The sequence below is a fragment of the Haliotis rufescens genome, unplaced genomic scaffold, assembly GCF_023055435.1.
Source record: "Haliotis rufescens isolate VD_foot unplaced genomic scaffold, xgHalRufe1.0.p SCAF_132, whole genome shotgun sequence".
Classification (NCBI taxonomy): Eukaryota; Metazoa; Mollusca; class Gastropoda; order Lepetellida; family Haliotidae; genus Haliotis; species Haliotis rufescens.
This window is the reverse complement of record NW_025963816.1, coordinates 457,370-470,789: the sequence shown is the minus strand read 5'-3', so window position 1 is coordinate 470,789 and position 13,420 is coordinate 457,370.

Below are 13,420 nucleotides of genomic sequence, written 5' to 3'. Positions count from 1 at the left end.
ACGTCTTAGAATTTCAAGAGCTTTCCAACGAGCCATCATGCACTAAAATCGCTTAATATTTAAGAAAAATGTCTTTTTCACCTCTCCAGCAAAAGGACTTCCAAGCCAGCAAATGGAAAAGACATGGTTCTACCTGGAGTGTTTGAAAAACGCGCCAATTTTCGTTTTAGGACTAAATGTGCATGTCTTTCGAAACACTTTGCAGTGACCAAATCTTTTCAAATCTTTTGGAAACATTGAAAGGGTTACATTGACTATCCAACTGTGTTAAAATAACCACAATGGTGTCGCGCATGCACGTGCGGTAGCACCCTAACAGAGGCCTCTGACGTCAATTTGGACACCTTCAAACAGTTGTATTTCCCTAACGACCCCTTATAGGTGTGTCGGATTTGGTATCAAACGTCTTAGAATTTCAAGAGCTTTCCAACGAGCCATCATGCACTAAAATCGCTTAATATTGAAGAAAAATGTCTTTTTCACCTCTCCAGCAAAAGGACTTCCAAGCCAGCAAATGGAAAAGACATGGTTCTACCTGGAGTGTTTGAAAAACGCGCCAATTTTCGTTTTAGGACTAAATGTGCATGTCTTTCGAAACACTTTGCAGTGACCAAATCTTTTCAAATCTTTTGGAAACATTGAAAGGGTTACATTGGCTATCCAACTGTGTTAAAATAACCACAATGGTGTCGCCCATGCACGTGCGGTAGCACCCTGACAGACGCCTCTGACGTCAATTTGGACACCTTCAAACAGTTGTATTTCCCTAACGACCCCTTATAGGTGTGTCGGATTTGGTATCAAACGTCTTAGAATTTCAAGAGCTTTCCAACGAGCCATCATGCACTAAAATCGCTTAATATTTAAGAAAAATGTCTTTTTCACCTCTCCAGCAAAAGGACTTCCAAGCCAGCAAATGGAAAAGACATGGTTCTACCTGGAGTGTTTGAGAAACGCGCCAATTTTCGTTTTAGGAGTAAATGTGCATGTCTTTTGAAACACTTTGCAGTGACCAAATCTTTTCAAATCTTTTTGAAACATTGAAAGGGTTACTTTGGCTATCCAACTGTGTTAAAATAACCACAATGGTGTCGCGCATGTACGTGCGGTAGCACCCTAACAGAGGCCTCTGACGTCAATTTGGACACCTTCAAACAGTTGTATTTCCCTAACGACCCCTTATAGGTGTGTCGGATTTGGTATCAAACGTCTTAGAATTTCAAGAGCTTTCCAACGAGCCATCATGCACTAAAATCGCTTAATATTTAAGAAAAATGTCTTTTTTTCACCCCTCCAGCGAAAGGACTTCCAAGCAAGCAAATGGAAAAGACACGGTTCTACCTGGAGTGTTTGAGAAACGCGCCAATTTTCGTTTTAGGAGTAAATGTGCATGTCTTTTGAAACACTTTGCAGTGACCAAATCTTTTCAAATCTTTTGGAAACATTGAAAGGGTTACATTGGCTATCCAACTGTGTTAAAATAACTACAATGGTGTCGCGCATGCACGTGCGGTAGCACCCTAACAGACGCCTCTGACGTCAATTTGGACACCTTCAAACAGTTGTATTTCCCTAACGACCCCTTATAGGTGTGTCGGATTTGGTATCAAACGTCTTAGAATTTCAAGAGCTTTCCAACGAGCCATCATGCACTAAAATCGCGTAATATTTAAGAAAAATGTCTTTTTCACCTCTCCAGCAAAAGGACTTCCAAGCCAGCAAATGGAAAAGACATGGTTCTACCTGGAGTGTTTGAGAAACGCGCCAATTTTCGTTTTAGGAGTAAATGTGCATGTCTTTTGAAACACTTTGCAGTGACCAAATCTTTTTAAATCTTTTGGAAACATTGAAAGGGTTACTTTGGCTATCCAACTGTGTTAAAATAACCACAATGGTGTCGCGCATGCACGTGCGGTAGCACCCTAACAGAGGCCTCTGACGTCAATTTGGACACCTTCAAACAGTTGTATTTCCCTAACGACCCCTTATAGGTGTGTCGGATTTGGTATCAAACGTCTTAGAATTTCAAGAGCTTTCCAACGAGCCATCATGCACTAAAATCGCGTAATATTTAAGAAAAATGTCTTTTTCACCCCTCCAGCAAAAGGACTTCCAAGCCAGCAAATGGAAAAGACACGGTTCTACCTGGAGTGTTTGAGAAACGCGCCAATTTTCGTTTTAGGACTAAATGTGCATGTCTTTTGAAACACTTTGCAGTGACCAAATCTTTTCAAATCTTTTGGAAACATTGAAAGGGTTACTTTGGCTATCCAACTGTGTTAAAATAACCACAATGGTGTCGCGCATGTACGTGCGGTAGCACCCTAACAGAGGCCTCTGACGTCAATTTGGACACCTTCAAACAGTTGTATTTCCCTAACGACCCCTTATAGGTGTGTCGGATTTGGTATCAAACGTCTTAGAATTTCAAGAGCTTTCCAACGAGCCATCATGCACTAAAATCGCTTAATATTTCAGAAAAATGTCTTTTTCACCTCTCCAGCAAAAGGACTTCCAAGCCAGCAAATGGAAAAGACATGGTTCTACCTGGAGTGTTTGAGAAACGCGCCAATTTTCGTTTTAGGAGTAAATGTGCATGTCTTTTGAAACACTTTGCAGTGACTAAATCTTTTCAAATCTTTTGGAAACATTGAAAGGGTTACATTGGCTATCCAACTGTGTTAAAATAACCACAATGGTGTCGCGCATGCACGTGCGGTAGCACCCTAACAGAGGCCTCTGACGTCAATTTGGACACCTTCAAACAGTTGTATTTCCCTAACGACCCCTTATAGGTGTGTCGGATTTGGTATCAAACGTCTTAGAATTTCAAGAGCTTTCCAACGAGCCATCATGCACTAAAATCGCTTAATATTTAAGAAAAATGTCTTTTTCACCTCTCCAGCAAAAGGACTTCCAAGCCAGCAAATGGAAAAGACATGGTTCTACCTGGAGTGTTTGAAAAACGCGCCAATTTTCGTTTTAGGACTAAATGTGCATGTCTTTCGAAACACTTTGCAGTGACCAAATCTTTTCAAATCTTTTGGAAACATTGAAAGGGTTACATTGACTATCCAACTGTGTTAAAATAACCACAATGGTGTCGCGCATGCACGTGCGGTAGCACCCTAACAGAGGCCTCTGACGTCAATTTGGACACCTTCAAACAGTTGTATTTCCCTAACGACCCCTTATAGGTGTGTCGGATTTGGTATCAAACGTCTTAGAATTTCAAGAGCTTTCCAACGAGCCATCATGCACTAAAATCGCTTAATATTGAAGAAAAATGTCTTTTTCACCTCTCCAGCAAAAGGACTTCCAAGCCAGCAAATGGAAAAGACATGGTTCTACCTGGAGTGTTTGAAAAACGCGCCAATTTTCGTTTTAGGACTAAATGTGCATGTCTTTCGAAACACTTTGCAGTGACCAAATCTTTTCAAATCTTTTGGAAACATTGAAAGGGTTACATTGGCTATCCAACTGTGTTAAAATAACCACAATGGTGTCGCCCATGCACGTGCGGTAGCACCCTGACAGACGCCTCTGACGTCAATTTGGACACCTTCAAACAGTTGTATTTCCCTAACGACCCCTTATAGGTGTGTCGGATTTGGTATCAAACGTCTTAGAATTTCAAGAGCTTTCCAACGAGCCATCATGCACTAAAATCGCTTAATATTTAAGAAAAATGTCTTTTTCACCTCTCCAGCAAAAGGACTTCCAAGCCAGCAAATGGAAAAGACTTGGTTCTACCTGGAGTGTTTGAGAAACGCGCCAATTTTCGTTTTAGGAGTAAATGTGCATGTCTTTTGAAACACTTTGCAGTGACCAAATCTTTTCAAATCTTTTTGAAACATTGAAAGGGTTACTTTGGCTATCCAACTGTGTTAAAATAACCACAATGGTGTCGCGCATGTACGTGCGGTAGCACCCTAACAGAGGCCTCTGACGTCAATTTGGACACCTTCAAACAGTTGTATTTCCCTAACGACCCCTTATAGGTGTGTCGGATTTGGTATCAAACGTCTTAGAATTTCAAGAGCTTTCCAACGAGCCATCATGCACTAAAATCGCTTAATATTTAAGAAAAATGTCTTTTTTTCACCCCTCCAGCGAAAGGACTTCCAAGCCAGCAAATGGAAAAGACACGGTTCTACCTGGAGTGTTTGAGAAACGCGCCAATTTTCGTTTTAGGAGTAAATGTGCATGTCTTTTGAAACACTTTGCAGTGACCAAATCTTTTCAAATCTTTTGGAAACATTGAAAGGGTTACATTGGCTATCCAACTGTGTTAAAATAACTACAATGGTGTCGCGCATGCACGTGCGGTAGCACCCTAACAGACGCCTCTGACGTCAATTTGGACACCTTCAAACAGTTGTATTTCCCTAACGACCCCTTATAGGTGTGTCGGATTTGGTATCAAACGTCTTAGAATTTCAAGAGCTTTCCAACGAGCCATCATGCACTAAAATCGCGTAATATTTAAGAAAAATGTCTTTTTCACCTCTCCAGCAAAAGGACTTCCAAGCCAGCAAATGGAAAAGACATGGTTCTACCTGGAGTGTTTGAGAAACGCGCCAATTTTCGTTTTAGGAGTAAATGTGCATGTCTTTTGAAACACTTTGCAGTGACCAAATCTTTTCAAATCTTTTGGAAACATTGAAAGGGTTACATTGGCTATCCAACTGTGTTAAAATAACTACAATGGTGTCGCGCATGCACGTGCGGTAGCACCCTAACAGACGCCTCTGACGTCAATTTGGACACCTTCAAACAGTTGTATTTCCCTAACGACCCCTTATAGGTGTGTCGGATTTGGTATCAAACGTCTTAGAATTTCAAGAGCTTTCCAACGAGCCATCATGCACTAAAATCGCGTAATATTTAAGAAAAATGTCTTTTTCACCTCTCCAGCAAAAGGACTTCCAAGCCAGCAAATGGAAAAGACATGGTTCTACCTGGAGTGTTTGAGAAACGCGCCAATTTTCGTTTTAGGAGTAAATGTGCATGTCTTTTGAAACACTTTGCAGTGACCAAATCTTTTTAAATCTTTTGGAAACATTGAAAGGGTTACTTTGGCTATCCAACTGTGTTAAAATAACCACAATGGTGTCGCGCATGCACGTGCGGTAGCACCCTAACAGAGGCCTCTGACGTCAATTTGGACACCTTCAAACAGTTGTATTTCCCTAACGACCCCTTATAGGTGTGTCGGATTTGGTATCAAACGTCTTAGAATTTCAAGAGCTTTCCAACGAGCCATCATGCACTAAAATCGCTTAATATTTAAGAAAAATGTCTTTTTCACCTCTCCAGCAAAAGGACTTCCAAGCCAGCAAATGGAAAAGACATTGTTCTACCTGGAGTGTTTGAAAAACGCGCCAATTTTCGTTTTAGGAGTAAATGTGCATGTCTTTTGAAACACTTTGCAGTGACTAAATCTTTTCAAATCTTTTAGAAACATTGAAAGGGTTACTTTGGCTATCCAACTGTGTTAAAATAACCACAATGGTGTCGCGCATGCACGTGCGGTAGCACCCTAACAGAGGCCTCTGACGTCAATTTGGACACCTTCAAACAGTTGTATTTCCCTAACGACCCCTTATAGGTGTGTCGGATTTGGTATCAAACGTCTTAGAATTTCAAGAGCTTTCCAACGAGCCATCATGCACTAAAATCGCTTAATATTTAAGAAAAATGTCTTTTTCACCTCTCCAGCAAAAGGACTTCCAAGCCAGCAAATGGAAAAGACACGGTTCTACCTGGAGTGTTTGAGAAACGCGCCAATTTTCGTTTTAGGAGTAAATGTGCATGTCTTTTGAAACACTTTGCAGTGACCAAATCTTTTCAAATCTTTTGGAAACATTGAAAGGGTTACATTGGCTATCCAACTGTGTTAAAATAACCACAATGGTGTCGCGCATGCACGTGCGGTAGCACCCTAACAGACGCCTCTGACGTCAATTTGGACACCTTCAAACAGTTGTATTTCCCTAACGACCCCTTATAGGTGTGTCGGATTTGGTATCAAACGTCTTAGAATTTCAAGAGCTTTCCAACGAGCCATCATGCACTAAAATCGCTTAATATTTAAGAAAAATGTCTTTTTCACCTCTCCAGCAAAAGGACTTCCAAGCCAGCAAATGGAAAAGACATGGTTCTACCTGGAGTGTTTGAGAAACGCGCCAATTTTCGTTTTAGGAGTAAATGTGCATGTCTTTTGAAACACTTTGCAGTGACTAAATCTTTTCAAATCTTTTGGAAACATTGAAAGGGTTACATTGGCTATCCAACTGTGTTAAAATAACCACAATGGTGTCGCGCATGCACGTGCGGTAGCACCCTAACAGAGGCCTCTGACGTCAATTTGGACACCTTCAAACAGTTGTATTTCCCTAACGACCCCTTATAGGTGTGTCGGATTTGGTATCAAACGTCTTAGAATTTCAAGAGCTTTCCAACGAGCCATCATGCACTAAAATCGCTTAATATTTCAGAAAAATGTCTTTTTCACCTCTCCAGCAAAAGGACTTCCAAGCCAGCAAATGGAAAAGACATGGTTCTACCTGGAGTGTTTGAGAAACGCGCCAATTTTCGTTTTAGGAGTAAATGTGCATGTCTTTTGAAACACTTTGCAGTGACTAAATCTTTTCAAATCTTTTGGAAACATTGAAAGGGTTACATTGGCTAACCAACTGTGTTAAAATAACCACAATGGTGTCGCGCATGCACGTGCGGTAGCACCCTAACAGAGGCCTCTGACGTCAATTTGGACACCTTCAAACAGTTGTATTTCCCTAACGACCCCTTATAGGTGTGTCGGATTTGGTATCAAACGTCTTAGAATTTCAAGAGCTTTCCAACGAGCCATCATGCACTAAAATCGCTTAATATTTAAGAAAAATGTCTTTTTCACCTCTCCAGCAAAAGGACTTCCAAGCCAGCAAATGGAAAAGACATGGTTCTACCTGGAGTATTTGAAAAACGCGCCAATTTTCGTTTTAGGACTAAATGTGCATGTCTTTCGAAACACTTTGCAGTGACCAAATCTTTTCAAATCTTTTGGAAACATTGAAAGGGTTACATTGGCTATCCAACTGTGTTAAAATAACCACAATGGTGTCGCCCATGCACGTGCGGTAGCACCCTGACAGACGCCTCTGACGTCAATTTGGACACCTTCAAACAGTTGTATTTCCCTAACGACCCCTTATAGGTGTGTCGGATTTGGTATCAAACGTCTTAGAATTTCAAGAGCTTTCCAACGAGCCATCATGCACTAAAATCGCTTAATATTTAAGAAAAATGTCTTTTTTTCACCCCTCCAGCGAAAGGACTTCCAAGCCAGCAAATGGAAAAGACACGGTTCTACCTGGAGTGTTTGAGAAACGCGCCAATTTTCGTTTTAGGAGTAAATGTGCATGTCTTTTGAAACACTTTGCAGTGACCAAATCTTTTCAAATCTTTTGGAAACATTGAAAGGGTTACATTGGCTATCCAACTGTGTTAAAATAACTACAATGGTGTCGCGCATGCACGTGCGGTAGCACCCTAACAGACGCCTCTGACGTCAATTTGGACACCTTCAAACAGTTGTATTTCCCTAACGACCCCTTATAGGTGTGTCGGATTTGGTATCAAACGTCTTAGAATTTCAAGAGCTTTCCAACGAGCCATCATGCACTAAAATCGCGTAATATTTAAGAAAAATGTCTTTTTCACCTCTCCAGCAAAAGGACTTCCAAGCCAGCAAATGGAAAAGACATGGTTCTACCTGGAGTGTTTGAGAAACGCGCCAATTTTCGTTTTAGGAGTAAATGTGCATGTCTTTTGAAACACTTTGCAGTGACCAAATCTTTTTAAATCTTTTGGAAACATTGAAAGGGTTACTTTGGCTATCCAACTGTGTTAAAATAACCACAATGGTGTCGCGCATGCACGTGCGGTAGCACCCTAACAGAGGCCTCTGACGTCAATTTGGACACCTTCAAACAGTTGTATTTCCCTAACGACCCCTTATAGGTGTGTCGGATTTGGTATCAAACGTCTTAGAATTTCAAGAGCTTTCCAACGAGCCATCATGCACTAAAATCGCGTAATATTTAAGAAAAATGTCTTTTTCACCCCTCCAGCAAAAGGACTTCCAAGCCAGCAAATGGAAAAGACACGGTTCTACCTGGAGTGTTTGAAAAACGCGCCAATTTTCGTTTTAGGAGTAAATGTGCATGTCTTTTGAAACACTTTGCAGTGACCAAATCTTTTCAAATCTTTTGGAAACATTGAAAGGGTTACTTTGGCTATCCAACTGTGTTAAAATAACCACAATGGTGTCGCGCATGTACGTGCGGTAGCACCCTAACAGAGGCCTCTGACGTCAATTTGGACACCTTCAAACAGTTGTATTTCCCTAACGACCCCTTATAGGTGTGTCGGATTTGGTATCAAACGTCTTAGAATTTCAAGAGCTTTCCAACGAGCCATCATGCACTAAAATCGCTTAATATTTAAGAAAAATGTCTTTTTCACCTCTCCAGCAAAAGGACTTCCAAGCCAGCAAATGGAAAAGACATGGTTCTACCTGGAGTGTTTGAGAAACGCGCCAATTTTCGTTTTAGGAGTAAATGTGCATGTCTTTTGAAACACTTTGCAGTGACTAAATCTTTTCAAATCTTTTGGAAACATTGAAAGGGTTACATTGGCTATCCAACTGTGTTAAAATAACCACAATGGTGTCGCGCATGCACGTGCGGTAGCACCCTAACAGAGGCCTCTGACGTCAATTTGGACACCTTCAAACAGTTGTATTTCCCTAACGACCCCTTATAGGTGTGTCGGATTTGGTATCAAACGTCTTAGAATTTCAAGAGCTTTCCAACGAGCCATCATGCACTAAAATCGCTTAATATTTCAGAAAAATGTCTTTTTCACCTCTCCAGCAAAAGGACTTCCAAGCCAGCAAATGGAAAAGACATGGTTCTACCTGGAGTGTTTGAGAAACGCGCCAATTTTCGTTTTAGGAGTAAATGTGCATGTCTTTTGAAACACTTTGCAGTGACTAAATCTTTTCAAATCTTTTGGAAACATTGAAAGGGTTACATTGGCTATCCAACTGTGTTAAAATAACCACAATGGTGTCGCGCATGCACGTGCGGTAGCACCCTAACAGAGGCCTCTGACGTCAATTTGGACACCTTCAAACAGTTGTATTTCCCTAACGACCCCTTATAGGTGTGTCGGATTTGGTATCAAACGTCTTAGAATTTCAAGAGCTTTCCAACGAGCCATCATGCACTAAAATCGCTTAATATTTAAGAAAAATGTCTTTTTCACCTCTCCAGCAAAAGGACTTCCAAGCCAGCAAATGGAAAAGACATGGTTCTACCTGGAGTATTTGAAAAACGCGCCAATTTTCGTTTTAGGACTAAATGTGCATGTCTTTCGAAACACTTTGCAGTGACCAAATCTTTTCAAATCTTTTGGAAACATTGAAAGGGTTACATTGGCTATCCAACTGTGTTAAAATAACCACAATGGTGTCGCGCATGCACGTGCGGTAGCACCCTAACAGACGCCTCTGACGTCAATTTGGACACCTTCAAACAGTTGTATTTCCCTAACGACCCCTTATAGGTGTGTCGGATTTGGTATCAAACGTCTTAGAATTTCAAGAGCTTTCCAACGAGCCATCATGCACTAAAATCGCTTAATATTTAAGAAAAATGTCTTTTTCACCTCTCCAGCAAAAGGACTTCCAAGCCAGCAAATGGAAAAGACATGGTTCTACCTGGAGTGTTTGAAAAACGCGCCAATTTTCGTTTTAGGACTAAATGTGCATGTCTTTCGAAACACTTTGCAGTGACCAAATCTTTTCAAATCTTTTGGAAACATTGAAAGGGTTACATTGGCTATCCAACTGTGTTAAAATAACCACAATGGTGTCGCCCATGCACGTGCGGTAGCACCCTGACAGACGCCTCTGACGTCAATTTGGACACCTTCAAACAGTTGTATTTCCCTAACGACCCCTTATAGGTGTGTCGGATTTGGTATCAAACGTCTTAGAATTTCAAGAGCTTTCCAACGAGCCATCATGCACTAAAATCGCTTAATATTTAAGAAAAATGTCTTTTTTTCACCCCTCCAGCGAAAGGACTTCCAAGCCAGCAAATGGAAAAGACACGGTTCTACCTGGAGTGTTTGAGAAACGCGCCAATTTTCGTTTTAGGAGTAAATGTGCATGTCTTTTGAAACACTTTGCAGTGACCAAATCTTTTCAAATCTTTTGGAAACATTGAAAGGGTTACATTGGCTATCCAACTGTGTTAAAATAACTACAATGGTGTCGCGCATGCACGTGCGGTAGCACCCTAACAGACGCCTCTGACGTCAATTTGGACACCTTCAAACAGTTGTATTTCCCTAACGACCCCTTATAGGTGTGTCGGATTTGGTATCAAACGTCTTAGAATTTCAAGAGCTTTCCAACGAGCCATCATGCACTAAAATCGCGTAATATTTAAGAAAAATGTCTTTTTCACCTCTCCAGCAAAAGGACTTCCAAGCCAGCAAATGGAAAAGACATGGTTCTACCTGGAGTATTTGAAAAACGCGCCAATTTTCGTTTTAGGACTAAATGTGCATGTCTTTTGAAACACTTTGCAGTGACCAAATCTTTTCAAATCTTTTGGAAACATTGAAAGGGTTACATTGGCTATCCAACTGTGTTAAAATAACCACAATGGTGTCGCGCATGCACGTGCGGTAGCACCCTAACAGACGCCTCTGACGTCAATTTGGACACCTTCAAACAGTTGTATTTCCCTAACGACCCCTTATAGGTGTGTCGGATTTGGTATCAAACGTCTTAGAATTTCAAGAGCTTTCCAACGAGCCATCATGCACTAAAATCGCTTAATATTTCAGAAAAATGTCTTTTTCACCTCTCCAGCAAAAGGACTTCCAAGCCAGCAAATGGAAAAGACATGGTTCTACCTGGAGTGTTTGAAAAACGCGCCAATTTTCGTTTTAGGACTAAATGTGCATGTCTTTCGAAACACTTTGCAGTGACCAAATCTTTTCAAATCTTTTGGAAACATTGAAAGGGTTACATTGGCTATCCAACTGTGTTAAAATAACCACAATGGTGTCGCCCATGCACGTGCGGTAGCACCCTGACAGACGCCTCTGACGTCAATTTGGACACCTTCAAACAGTTGTATTTCCCTAACGACCCCTTATAGGTGTGTCGGATTTGGTATCAAACGTCTTAGAATTTCAAGAGCTTTCCAACGAGCCATCATGCACTAAAATCGCTTAATATTTAAGAAAAATGTCTTTTTTTCACCCCTCCAGCGAAAGGACTTCCAAGCCAGCAAATGGAAAAGACACGGTTCTACCTGGAGTGTTTGAGAAACGCGCCAATTTTCGTTTTAGGAGTAAATGTGCATGTCTTTTGAAACACTTTGCAGTGACCAAATCTTTTCAAATCTTTTGGAAACATTGAAAGGGTTACATTGGCTATCCAACTGTGTTAAAATAACTACAATGGTGTCGCGCATGCACGTGCGGTAGCACCCTAACAGACGCCTCTGACGTCAATTTGGACACCTTCAAACAGTTGTATTTCCCTAACGACCCCTTATAGGTGTGTCGGATTTGGTATCAAACGTCTTAGAATTTCAAGAGCTTTCCAACGAGCCATCATGCACTAAAATCGCGTAATATTTAAGAAAAATGTCTTTTTCACCTCTCCAGCAAAAGGACTTCCAAGCCAGCAAATGGAAAAGACATGGTTCTACCTGGAGTGTTTGAGAAACGCGCCAATTTTCGTTTTAGGAGTAAATGTGCATGTCTTTTGAAACACTTTGCAGTGACCAAATCTTTTTAAATCTTTTGGAAACATTGAAAGGGTTACTTTGGCTATCCAACTGTGTTAAAATAACCACAATGGTGTCGCGCATGCACGTGCGGTAGCACCCTAACAGAGGCCTCTGACGTCAATTTGGACACCTTCAAACAGTTGTATTTCCCTAACGACCCCTTATAGGTGTGTCGGATTTGGTATCAAACGTCTTAGAATTTCAAGAGCTTTCCAACGAGCCATCATGCACTAAAATCGCGTAATATTTAAGAAAAATGTCTTTTTCACCCCTCCAGCAAAAGGACTTCCAAGCCAGCAAATGGAAAAGACATTGTTCTACCTGGAGTGTTTGAAAAACGCGCCAATTTTCGTTTTAGGAGTAAATGTGCATGTCTTTTGAAACACTTTGCAGTGACTAAATCTTTTCAAATCTTTTAGAAACATTGAAAGGGTTACTTTGGCTATCCAACTGTGTTAAAATAACCACAATTGTGTCGCGCATGCACGTGCGGTAGCACCCTTACAGAGGCCTCTGACGTCAATTTGGACACCTTCAAACAGTTGTATTTCCCTAACGACCCCTTATAGGTGTGTCGGATTTGGTATCAAACGTCTTAGAATTTCAAGAGCTTTCCAACGAGCCATCATGCACTAAAATCGCTTAATATTTAAGAAAAATGTCTTTTTCACCTCTCCAGCAAAAGGACTTCCAAGCCAGCAAATGGAAAAGACATTGTTCTACCTGGAGTGTTTGAGAAACGCGCCAATTTTCGTTTTAGGAGTAAATGTGCATGTCTTTTGAAACACTTTGCAGTGACCAAATCTTTTCAAATCTTTTGGAAACATTGAAAGGGTTACATTGGCTATCCAACTGTGTTAAAATAACCACAATGGTGTCGCGCATGCACGTGCGGTAGCACCCTAACAGACGCCTCTGACGTCAATTTGGACACCTTCAAACAGTTGTATTTCCCTAACGACCCCTTATAGGTGTGTCGGATTTGGTATCAAACGTCTTAGAATTTCAAGAGCTTTCCAACGAGCCATCATGCACTAAAATCGCTTAATATTTAAGAAAAATGTCTTTTTCACCTCTCCAGCAAAAGGACTTCCAAGCCAGCAAATGGAAAAGACATGGTTCTACCTGGAGTGTTTGAGAAACGCGCCAATTTTCGTTTTAGGAGTAAATGTGCATGTCTTTTGAAACACTTTGCAGTGACTAAATCTTTTCAAATCTTTTGGAAACATTGAAAGGGTTACATTGGCTATCCAACTGTGTTAAAATAACCACAATGGTGTCGCGCATGCACGTGCGGTAGCACCCTAACAGAGGCCTCTGACGTCAATTTGGACACCTTCAAACAGTTGTATTTCCCTAACGACCCCTTATAGGTGTGTCGGATTTGGTATCAAACGTCTTAGAATTTCAAGAGCTTTCCAACGAGCCATCATGCACTAAAATCGCTTAATATTTAAGAAAAATGTCTTTTTCACCTCTCCAGCAAAAGGACTTCCAAGCCAGCAAATGGAAAAGACATGGTTCTACCTGGAGTGTTT